This window comes from Megalops cyprinoides, chromosome 2, assembly GCF_013368585.1.
Source record: "Megalops cyprinoides isolate fMegCyp1 chromosome 2, fMegCyp1.pri, whole genome shotgun sequence".
NCBI classification, from domain to species: domain Eukaryota; kingdom Metazoa; phylum Chordata; class Actinopteri; order Elopiformes; family Megalopidae; genus Megalops; species Megalops cyprinoides.
Window position 1 is genome coordinate 973,504 of NC_050584.1, and position 13,178 is coordinate 986,681.

The following is a 13,178-nucleotide window of genomic DNA, read 5'->3' on the forward strand; positions in this document are numbered from 1 at the left end:
ATCTATTTAGTAATAATCCCTTAGAGAGAATGCTTCCTTACTTCCTACATACCCTCAGGTTTTGAAGTTTTTTTTTCCAATACTTACACCACATTCTTCATTTCAATTGCTGGTAAAACAATAGTTTTGTGTGAGTAGCAATAAAATATAATTTAATGTGCTATTTAAAAGAAGAACAAATAGGAGAGTGGTAAGGTTGTATTCCTGGTCACTGTGCTGAGTCTTAATTGTGGTCTGGATGGCATGAAAATCCCATAATGTTACTTGTTCTGACAACACCCGCAGTTTCTATTCCATGCTGCCCACAGCCTGACAGTTTCTGCACCTTTTACCAGTCTGTCCACATCTCTAGCACTTCCAGACCAGGAGAAAGGGTTAAAGTGGTCCAGTGGTGCAAGTAATAAGCTCAGTACTGTAATTAAATGCTCATTCAGAATGAGCACCAGCAGGTCTAGACTCTTCAAGGTTAAGGGGATGACCATTTCCATGCAACAAATGCCATAGATTCAGCTGGGATTCTCTTTCTCGTAATACTTCAAAGAAATGTTGATATATTTGCCATTCTGAATATTTTTTTTGCATACATAAAATATGTATCTTATAAAGCATGGTGCAGAAGTAGAGCTGACTAAAAGAATATTCATTGTGATAGGCTGACTGTGGCCATAACAGTTCTGATCACTGAGGCTCTATTGTAGATACACAGGAACAGAAAGGGTAGCAATGAAAGTAAAGCAATTAAAAGATCTAAAAGCTTTTGAAGGTGGATAAATAGATTAAGATGTGAAACTTGTATAATAAACATTGGTATCGGACGTTGATTAATTTTTTCAGTGGTCTGCTAGCATTGTGAGATATTGGTTCTCATTCCCTTTCTATTTAGAACTGTTTCTTAGTTCTTAATGTATTAGCAGTCTATCAAAAGACACAATTCTATTTGGTCTCTCGTGAAACCATCTTCAGAGATGTTTTCATTGTCTCCTTTGGAACGATGTTTGAGCGCTTTTGTTAGGGTGCTAGCCCATGCACCACATACAAAAACAGCAGGAGCAGATGTATAAAAGAAACAAATAATTTATTCCAAAAATCAAAGCAAACCAAGGAAACAGCCTTGACAGAGCCACACCACACAACTACTAACAGTGCCACTACTCAGCTGCCACACATCAACATGTAGTCCAAGATACTTAAACAGGTTGAAATCACTGGCTAATGACTGGCCTTGTCATACATAGTGCCACATGCAGACAGTCAGTAAGTACATTAAGTAGAGATCTGTTACTTGAAAATATTGAAATAGGAACACAAGCCTGGGGATCATCAAACATACACCACACACATAACATACAAATGAAACCATGGCACTGACTATTACAAACATTTTCAAGTCAGCGTAGTCTATTATTTATTTATTTGAATATTAAATGAAGGTTTATCCCTCACGGCTTTAGTCCTTTATTCAGAGTTGTGTGGCCACGTTTGTCATTCCATCAGACTTTGTTTACTTGCCTCATCTTTGTCAATATTGTTACAGCAAGATATGTACCTTGTCCTCCAGTGAATGGTATCAGCTTTGTAAGCTTTTTTAGACAATACAATACAGCACCCCGAAATGATACAGTGTGATGACCTCTTTTGGGGTTGCAGATGAACATTTTTAATTACGCTTGTGATCTCAGGCTTTTACTGAGGTTCACTTTCTGATTGGCTTCCATTTTGGATGTATCATTGACTATTAAGCATTCAGATGAGCATGTGTGAGTGCCCTGAGTGCATTAGAAATGGATGAGTTTGGTTGGATGGGTTTTCCACTGACTGATGTATAAGAAATCCTCCACACTGTCCCTGGCCAGTATACTCCATTTTCTTCATGTATTGTCTCGTGGATTAAGTTATTTTTACTATGTATAAATTCAACATGAAACAAGGTGCTGAAAAGAGCAAATCGTTGGAACTAAGGCTGCCTTTGCAAATGTTTGGACAAGCCTTGTACAGGATATAGCCACTCTACAACCAAGATCATTATAAATCAGTGCAGTGTCTTTCTCTGTTTTTAATCTTTCAGGCTGTTGTAAGTCATCATCAGGATTTTTTTTTTTTTTTAGCTGAGACTCTGAACATAACCCCCCATACCCGCCCTCCACCCCCTTTCTCATTCAGCCACCACCTCTTTCCTCTTCCCTCTCCTTTCTCATTCATTTATTCCACTGTGTGGAAATAGTCCAGGCAACAATTAATTTCAGAGTGAATTCAGGCAGGATCTATTACTCCTCTCTGCCTCTATTGCTCTAATGGAAATCTATTTCACTTCTCTTTTGTGTCCAATATAATTTAATGCCCACTTTATTAATGGCCTGAAATAATTACGGAAGCCTTTTGTGATTCTTGAGTATGTTTCATTTAATTGTGCAATAAATGTCTAATCGGGGCTCCCATCTGAAGCTATTATGGCATTAAAATTAACAATTATGGCACAAATGTCTTGGTGAATGCGCTAGGGTCTATAGAAATCGCAGCTGATAACAGGACACATATAAATCATTCATGAGAAATATTTCTGAAAAAGGGAGAGAGAGATAGGAGGACTGAAGAGAGAGTAAGAAGAAGAAGAAGAAAAGAGGAGGAAAAAGGGGGAGAGAAGGCTTTTTATTCTACTGAAAAGCAGGGATGGCCAATAGATAGGGCATTCTGAAACTGTGTCAACCACTCAAATTTTTTCTCCCCCTCTCTCTATCTCCTTTTAATTTGCTCAACTCTTTATTTTGAAGTGAAAGATTTCTCTTTGGGAATTAATTAACCATTAACTTGGACGATAAAATATCTATCAGCCTGCACGTAGCCCTCTCTCTTTCTAAGCTCCATGGCACCCACTTCACTGTTGTGGGTGACTGAAAGGCAATTAATCAGACTTCCCAGGTCTTCTTCCCCTCATTTTCACCACCCTGCTTTTCCAACACGAAAGTGGTGCTGTTCAGTGTACCAGCAATAATTGTTGTCTTAGTTGCCAAGTATCCAAATTTCATGGATTGGGAAAACTCCATTTGCCTTGTCAGTTCTTCCTTGTTACTGCCCAGCTAACATTGTTTTTAACTGTGTGGTGGCCAGGGCTGTAGTCCTTGGTAAATGCACATAAATGATGACTGTCCACTTTTTATTGGATAAGATCTTCCTCACATTATTTCTACTTCAGAATTATTATAATCAAGTAATACATTCTTGATAAGAGAGAAAAATATCCCAAATGCACTTTCATGTTGAAATATTTCCAACCATAGCTGTATTCAAGCTGAGTGCTGGAAGTTAGTGTTCAATAATAAGACCAAACTCCTGAAAAATGCTTTGGCATATTTTTCCCCATCAGCCAAACTAGGATATGCACTCCACCTGATGATCAGTATCATTATCAGTGTGCCATACATGCTTCATCATACACAAACATTCATTTGAGTCATTCAAAGTCATGTAGCTAGCTAGTTACATGTGGTGTAGTGGAGTGAAAACAGCTGTTTGACAATGTCCATTGCCACACTATAATCTGTTAGTTATCTATGAATGTGTCTGCATTATTTGTTCTGTGTGGTCTGAAATAGAGTCACATATTGCTCTGAATTAAATTCATTAACATTTCAACACTGGTGTTTTTTTTTCAAAACATGCTATATATATATATATATATATATATATATATATATATATATATATATATATATATGTATATATATATATATATGTACAGTATATGTGTGCATATAAAAAATATTAAACTACCATTCTATTATGAGCTAAGTATTCCTTTCTGTCTGGCTCTTTCCACTCTTTTCTTTTTTGTGCATTTGTGAACAATCAAAGACAAAAAATTTAATATCTACATATATAGATATTATATCGATTTAATATCTATACATTTCCAACTAAACTACCTGCTAATAAATCACTTATATTAGCTTGGCAGGTGCCAAGGTAAGCTTGACCAACATCCCTCACTCGCACACACATAAAAATCAAGCTTGTAAGCTCTCCATGTTGACAACAAAGTATTTAAGTTTTCCCATGCGCACACAAGGCAGCTCTCCCAACCTAGGTTTTATGCCTTCCTTCATTTCATCCCAACCACAGCGAAATAATCTGCAACAATTATTGCATCCCTCACCCCCATTTCACTGCAACTGGCTAATTCCGGTGGCAGCATGTTTCACATACACACACACACCCACATACACACACATACATTATGGAATGTTAACCCAAATCATAATGACAAATCGTAATGGTATCATTTTAAATTTATAGATGAAGTGACAGGCAATCTACTGCGCAACAAATAATGTTTTAGAAGTATTTCGCTTCCTATACTGACAAACAGGACCAGGAACCAAGAAGATGTTTGTGGCTACTGTTAACACTATGACCCTTTGACCCATTTTCCACAGTGGGGTAAATTTGTGCATTTCACATATATTTAGCATCTGCTTGAATTTCAGATTGGTCTCTTCTCCAGTCTTGACAAAATCTTGGTTATCATTTAATTTTATATTAAAAATGTTTCTGTGCACAAATTTCCCAGAGTGAAAAAGCTCTATTCATAAACTACTTTTGATGTGAAGCACTGTTTGAAAGAGAGTAAGCCTTTTACATTTGTGGGACCTGGAAGGGAAAATACATTCTATTATCTCCATGCAGCAGCTTGTTAGGAGAAATAATAATATTTCACCCTTGCCCAGGTGTAGTGCTCAGAAATACATGACGGTTCTCAACGCAAATCCAATAGCACATATGATACTGTACTGACCGGATGTGCCACATTTTAATACAACACAGTTATTCAGGTTCAGCAAAACAGTCTTCAATATTTCTGTATTATAAACCAGTTAAAACAGTGTTACTACCTGGTGGAGGCATGTTTGCAGATGGTCAGTAAATTTTAAAGGCATTTATGGTACAGGATAAAGAGCAATTTCAAATAACATTCAACAATATACGGCACACTTCATAACCTGCTTCACATTCAAATGCATAAGATCCCAACTGATTTATATCTATCTATTAGGATTCCTTCTTCCAACCAGTCCTCTCAGATTTAATAATCTATTTAAATGATGTGCAAATTAACCTTGGCATTCCTACAGACACTTTTATGAGTCACAACTCACACCTTTCTTTTTTTCCTCTAACCAATTTAATTCCAGACCCAGATTTCATGGTCAGTTTTATTTTACTTACACTCAAGGAGCCAGTCATCAATTCTTCAGAACTTTTCATGTCCTCTTTCTTTTCTGATTCACTGCGAAATTGCCTATTCAGTTTGTTAAATAAGTGTGACAGCCATAAATTCACTGCAACGCCCCATGCTTTTGAATATGCATTTGAAGCACTGACCTCCAGCAGTAATTAGTTTTAGTCTTTGTTTATCCTTTATAAAAATCATACAGGCTTCTATTCATACCTGATCTCCAATCTCATTTAATCTTGCACAGAGGAAGATATCCTTGACAAATATCTGGTATTCATAGCAGGCTGACCTCTGCTTTATGATTCTCTTTTTTATTCTGCAATACCTATCAAATATTATGCCTTTGCACCGATATATTGGCACATTACAATTTACATTGACTTTATATAATTGATGGCTTAGAGTATTTGCACACAAGAAGAGGTCTTGGGGCACCTAAAAGTGGAAAATATCATTTAAAATGTTCCAGTGTATTAAGACACTGTACAGTTTCATGGCTTTCCTCTGTGATGTATTGGTCTTCAAGACAGAACTGTATAAAGACATATGAGAATTAAAGACCCGTGTAGGTAATAAACCATGTGCCTTGTATCCTTCATCAATAATGTACTGCTCAGTGGTCCATTCTTGCTCAGATTGTTTTATGGATGGGTCCTTTCCAGGAGAACAAGTATCTGCCCATGTAACGCTTTCTTTTCTGTTAACATCTGATTCAAAATCATCTTTCTGACTCCTAATCTGAACTCATTTTGCTGAATTCTGATGCAGTGACAGTGCTTGAGGACAGAATCTGTTGACATCATGTGATGTTTTGCGCGAATGCTGAAGCCATAAACTTTCTGTCCAACCACTGATCAAAGTGATCAAAGGAGTGGCCTATCAAGACCAGTGCCATTATGTTTCCGCTGATGTACAGGTAGATCGAACAAATATATTGCTCTGAAGTTAATTTCCTTAAAGTGGAGTCAAATATACAAATATGACTATAATGGTTGGACAGTGTAAATATCCTCTGGGCAAAGGGAAAAATGAAGGCTCCCTGAGCCTCTGTGATTACCTTATTATGGGGAAACATTATACTAAGTCTCTAGCTGACACATATTGTTGTTCTAGCACCCATTCATTTTGAAACATGTCTTGTCAAAGGGGCCTACTGAAATCTGCATAATCCATTTCATCACAACTAAAGATACCACTGAACAATAAAATTTCTTCTCCCTGGTTTACTTCACCTACCTTGCAAGAGCTATGGTAGACACACAGTGGTGCTTTACAGAGAGGTCGAGTTAAAAGATACATTCTGCAGGAAAAGGCAGTGGTCAATATGAACCATCAATTTTTTGTCATTTTGAATATACTTTTTAAGTTAGAAGAAATGGAGAGATGGATCCTTCTTATTGTTACTTGTTTATGAGAAATGTTCACACATCTTTTTAAAATGTATTTAGTCCAACTCCATCTTCTATAGATCTCTGTTAGAGAAACAGTATTTAAAATGCATCTAAAAGAGTTACATACATAAACAAATATGACATCTGTTCTTGTTTGATGAGAGACCAGTGCCAAAAAACAAGACAGTTGCTTGTGAAGAAAATTTCATCCCATCCAGCTATTACTCCAAAATAGGCTTTATATTTAATATGCCACAGCCTGTAGAAATTAGTAGTATCTCCATTTAAAAAAATGGAAAACAGCATATTCAAACAAGCACGCCAGGCAAATAAATAAACTCAAACACTCAGTCAACTTCTTCAGATAAATGGAGGAGATCACTGGAATGTTTTCAAGCAATGTCAAGCAACGAAGAGCTATTTTTCTGTGATTTCTGTGATATCACTGGATTCCAGTTCCAGTATACTTAATGACTCAGAAGAGGTGATTCACACTTGAGCTGGAATGGAAACCAGGCATGACTGTAGGCTGAAATAGCTGATGTGGTGATCCCTGGTGGCAATCATGAATTAGTGGAACTAGTTGTTTAAAAGTTTCACCATTGTCTAAATAGGGTGACCACAAATGAGTTTGGTTAAGCTGGAAAACAACCTTACCTAACTTGTTAACAATTAGGTGTAATGCCCTACATTATACAAATTGTGAAAAGAGATTCCTAAATGGTTTTTGATATCAAAAACAAACAAGCACATGGAGTCCCTGACTTGCCCTTTCTCAATATCAGATCATTAAATAAGGCCACATACTATTCAAAACAAGGACACTATTAGTGTTCTTTGGTCATGTATTAACCCTTCCATTCAGTGAGTGTCAGCCATATGGACAGGGAAGACTTCCGAACTTGATAAGGGAGGTTAAATCCCAAAGAACACATAATCTTGTTATTTGTAGGTCTGAGAGTGTCGGCTTTATATATAATTAATACTCATTGAGTTCCAGATTGTTTGTAAACATTTTTTTTTTAGCTGGGACAAATAATCTTTAGACTGTTTGCAGGCGCTGAATTCCATGATAATATCTTAAGCTTCTTGTTCCAATACCCTGGTCTGGCAGTAACAACACTGCCCAGTCATTCATTTGCAAGTACAGATAAATGCTGTGGTCCTAATCTTTCACCAGTTGGGCTTGCTGTACTCTCTCACTACTTTTCTGCTGCCACCACTCAGAGCCAGCCTTCTCCCAGACTTGCACTGCTCAATTCCACCAAGAGCTTGTAATACACCCAGGTGTGCTGGGTCCTCACTGCAGCTCCAGTCATTGATATAATGAGATGAAGAAAGGAAGAGGTGCTAACATGTACATGAGCAAAGAGGCACACGATTGTCAACCTGTGTTGACCATGTTGATGTATTCTCCTGCAGAGATCACAATATTTTCAATACCTGTTGTACACCAGCCTTTTTCTTCCATGTTCCCTTAGAAGGAATCCTTATCACTTGTATTTACAATGCATGTCCAGTGTCATTTATTCTCATGGGGAGACAGACACTGTACGTTTCCCAATGCTTTGAAATATGTCCACGCTGAAAAGTGACTACCTCTGTAAGATCCGCTGGCTATGACTTTGCTTCATATGTGTTTAACATATAAAGCAAGTCATCAAGTTCTGACACTAAAATCTTCACTAATCTGCTCCAGATGCATCAACAGATGTAACAATGAATGTCACTGTGCTGAATTCAAATACTTTTGAGACAAAAGAAATGCTACCAAGGGAGCACTTTAATTAACAAAAAGAAAGAAATAATGAAATGTGTGAATCGTTTACACAGTCTCTTTGAAACTCACACTACCCACTCTATTTTTATTTACTAAGAGTAAGACAAAGGAGTACAATATCCCATTAAATATTTTTTCACTTCCATTTACTTCATTCACTCTGAAGCGTGGGGTTTTCCCTGGATTAAAGTCTGATAGCACTCAAACAGAGAGTGTTTTCCTTTTGAAGACAGATAGCGTGCATAACAAGGAGAGAATGGTGCACCACACTGCCTGGCAGAGGAGGAATTAGAAGGAAAAGGGTGTGATTGCTGTGTGGTGGTGGGATCTCTCTAGCTTAGGATGCAGATAGCAACCACCAGGGTAAAATGGGGAACAGGCAATTGTGATTTATGGGTAGCAGTGGGCTGATAAGGAGGCTTCCTTCATTTTAACCTTATCGATAACCCACAATTTGCTGCTTTTAAAGGCCCGTATGTGACTAATCTCTGCAACCTTGCTGACAGCCTGTCCAAATAAACACTATCACTCACTTGTCTTGGGTCTAACTACGCTTCCCCCCCAGGAGAGAAATGAAATGAAAAAGAGAACTGTAATTTAGCATGACAAAAAAGGGTATTTTCAGTCTGTATTTGCTGTTGTAATACTGCGTACAAGATTCAATCTAACCACATGGCGCTCTACCCTTTTGTCTGTTTGACAAACAAAATTAAAAGCAAAAGTTTTGTTTCTTACATCAACATGATAAACAATAAAATTAATCAAAATGTTTGGTAACAACAAATTGGACAGTTGATCAGTCAAACCACATTGCGGTTATACTGAATTAGCCATCTCTCTTGTGCCCTTCACTGGGGCTCTTTTAAAGTAATGCTGATCTTTCAAGACATTTTGTTTCACTCCACCTTGGTGGAAAGTGACTCCTTACAACCTTACAGTAAAAGATTATCAAAGTCTTATTTTTACATTTAATAAATGTCAAAGGATGTCGGAGATTGTGCTAGTCTACATTCATCAGGAGTGCCCCTTTTGTAATCGGTATTAATCACAAAATATTAATTGCACAATTGACGTGAAGAACACAACTGATTTCTAGGTTGAGAGCATTAGGTCCATATCTGATCAAATTGATCTTTAAGATGTTTCTCTTAATATTGTTGAACAACATGGGGACAATGCATAAATGTCACTGTGAAGTTTAAGTTGTATACAAAGACATTATTAAATGAAACTAACTGTAAATATGTCAGCTCTGTCATTCAAGATGTATTTCTGGAAAAAAAAGCTATGAAAATATGTATAATTGCACATAGTATTCTGAACATATTTAAGATAAGAGGTGAGCGTATTGCATCAGTTGCAGAGGGAGTGTCCGGTGTTCTACTAGATCAGGTTAGTTTCACTGTCGATAATTAATTTTAACAACAGTATTTGAAGCTAATACTCACATTATCTTGTGCTTCACCGGTATAGCTTGTAGCTTTTAACATCACTTTGTAACTTCTTTTAGTTTGTTCGTTGAGTGTTTTATGTTTGCTGCCAATTTAGTGTTGTTTTGATAATTAGCAGGGTGTGGAAGATTCAGTTGCATGGTGCATTCATGTAGTGTAAGAATAATAATAAAATGAGTTCCCGTCTGGGAAAATTCACGTGAACGCTCCCTCAAGTCGGAACAACAACGCGGAAAGTTGGCGAAAACTTTGGTACACGACTTGTCAAGTCAGGTGGCCTCTGGATCTTAATGAGGCAGCCATCAATGGCTCCAACAATGCCATCAATACCACATACTCTTCTAAAGACCGCGGCATTGGTCCGCTTCTCACAATCAGTTGGCCAAGTGATGAATGAGGAAGCAAGGAGACAGGCTAGATCTAGAACCTCCATGATGACCTTGTGGGCAGCACCTTGGGAGACGTCAAATTTGTCAGACAGCTCCCTGAATGCGTTTTGGTTAGCCAGGTACCAGAGGAACATGACTATTTTCTTCACCATAGGTATATTCTCAGGTCCTCCACAGGGATCCACATGACCCATACCTGTCTCTTCTATTTTCTGGCCGAATAAATCAAATCGGGCTTGGGTTACATGCAGGTGTGGTTGGAATGCTTTTTCATCCATCTCCATCATCAAACGCCATTCAGTGCCGCTCTTCAATACTTGGAGTGGGATATTGAGATAAAGGGCGACTGCATTCCTAAAAAAAAAAAAAAAGATGTGATCACATATAGCTTTGGAAACCAAGATGATTGCTTGAAGATGAAGAGTTGGGACACTGAATATTAGTGAATATTAGAGATGTACAAGTCCACACAATCCCTTTGTCTTGATACGACAACCCCATGACATCAGCATTAATGTCCCTATTCACCATCTATCACTTATAAACCAATTAATTAAAGTCTGCTCTAAATAATAGCTTTTAATGTGAACTTGGCAAATGTTAGTTTTGTCACTTGCGAGCTGCATGTCCATCTCTCACAAGCGCCTAAAACAATACTTTTGAGCAAATACAGACATTTTTATGATTAACGTGCATATGTTTCAAATTATTCATATGTCATGGCTCACCTGATCCGTTTCCTTTGCTCTTTGTGGTCACGTAAATACTGGAAATGGCTATCAACGTGTTGTTTAAACGCTCTGAGCAATAAAATACAACACATCTTCTTTGTACCCGGTCTCATGTCCCTGAGGCCTTCCCATCCAGAGTTATTCCAAAAATTACCGGTGAGAGACTGGCTATTACCCCTTATCCTAACCCTAACCCTAACCCAACCCTAACCCTAACCCTAACCCTAACCCTAACCCTAACCCTAATTTTCAGAATGGAAGGTCGCACAGAGTCGGGGTTGGTATCGTTGGAAAGGGCATGGTCAAATTATATGGAACTTGGTTCCAACACTCTAGCACCTTCCTATCAAAAGTTATTCACCAAAAACCAATGTATGGGGCAAGCTAATGTCATGCAAAGGGGATACCATTTGACTCCAAATGGTCTGAAACATGCTCCCCCACAGTCTGGCATGACACTTTTCCCAGAAGCCCACATGAGACTTAGTCAATTTTTGACATGCACATTTTTGATAATGGGAGTTCTATGGGAGCACCCACTTAGGAAGGTCGTAGAGACATGAAACTGTCCCAAACTTCCCATCCAGAGTTATTCCAAAAATTACTGGTGAGAGACTGGCTATTACCCCTTATCCTCAAAATCCACACTTGAGTAAAAGTACAGATATCTTACCAGAAAATGACTTTGGTAGAAGTTAAAGTCACCTATTAGAATATTACTTGAGTAAAAGTCTTAAAGTATCTGATATTTACTGTACTTAAGTATCAAAATTATTTTTCTGATATTAAATGTACTTAAGCATTGAAAGTACAAGTAAATGCTATTAATAAAAAAGTAAGTGGTCAGAATTTTGAGAATTATGAAGTTTATTCTTTTAAGTATATACACCACCTTAAAAATGGAGCCTACATGACACTTAAGAAAAACGAGGTCTTCACAACTTAAAGAATTTAAAGAACATAATCCAGTTTTTCCTTCCCTCCCATTCCTTCGTTCGTCCGTCCGTCCGTCCCTTCCTTCCCTTCTTCCTTCCTCTCTTCCTTCCCTCCTTCCCTACACTAACAACCCAGTCATTACTTGAAACTGAAATATTTGCTGTTCATCGTCAAAAGAAGCTGGTTTTCAAAATGGCGAGAATTCAGTCTCGCTCTTCTTGGGATGAAGACAAGTCCTGCAATGCTAAGTAGCCTTTCACAGGCCGCTGAAGCAGGTAGAGGTATGTTCAACTTCGCAGACAGCTTGCAAACAGTTGGGAAGGATTTCAGCAAGTCCATGTGATCTGCTGAACAGGCTAAGTATCCGTCCAGTTGTTTGGAACTGTCTTGTGCTTGAGATGACTGCAGGGCAGAGAAGAACTCATCTTCATCAGATGAACTGGACCTGGTGGCATCACCTAGCTGCAGGGAGGATTCTTTCATGTGCTGCTTGATGCCGTCCATTCCTTAAATATAGTGAGGATGAAAATATAAATAATAGGATTAATACAACTTTCGAAAATGTCATGGCCCCAACTGGACTAAATTGTTTGTTTTAATTTGAGGTTTATAAATTTAGTTTCATGCACTATCCATGCATCCATAATTGATCTGTGAATTTGCCAGTATTACAAAGTGTCAAAATGTACACCCATACACTTATGAATACAGCTATGAATACAACCAGTTAGCTCACATCACAGTGAAAATAAAATGTTTCAGAAACTCCAGAGATATACTCTGTAAAATGTTTGTGTTTACAAATCAGATTTGAGCAGGGCCTCCATTTAATGTGGCTAACTCCCTACAACCACTCCATTGGGTCCCTTGGGAAGACAGCAAGCTAGGGACACTGCTAGCTAGCTGCCAATTGCTGTTGGCAACAATCAGTACCTTCCAATTCTGTTTTTTTTTTTTCAAAATAAAAGTTGATATGTTAAATGCAAGAGACCAATTTTACCTAAATATACCTATAATTTACTTAATTAAAAACAACTTAGTTTCACTGGAAATAAATATTAAGAGTTTGTGACTGCTACTAATTTGGTTTAGTTGAAGAAACCAGAATTCAGCCTCAAAGCTACAATTGCAAAGTGACCAACATGGTACTCTTCTTTTAATGAAATAGATTTGGCACGCTAAAATATACAGAGTCCTGGGGGAGAACACAAATTAGTTTGGGAATTGAAATGGATGTAGCAATAGCAGCTGCTGCCTTACCATTTGTCTG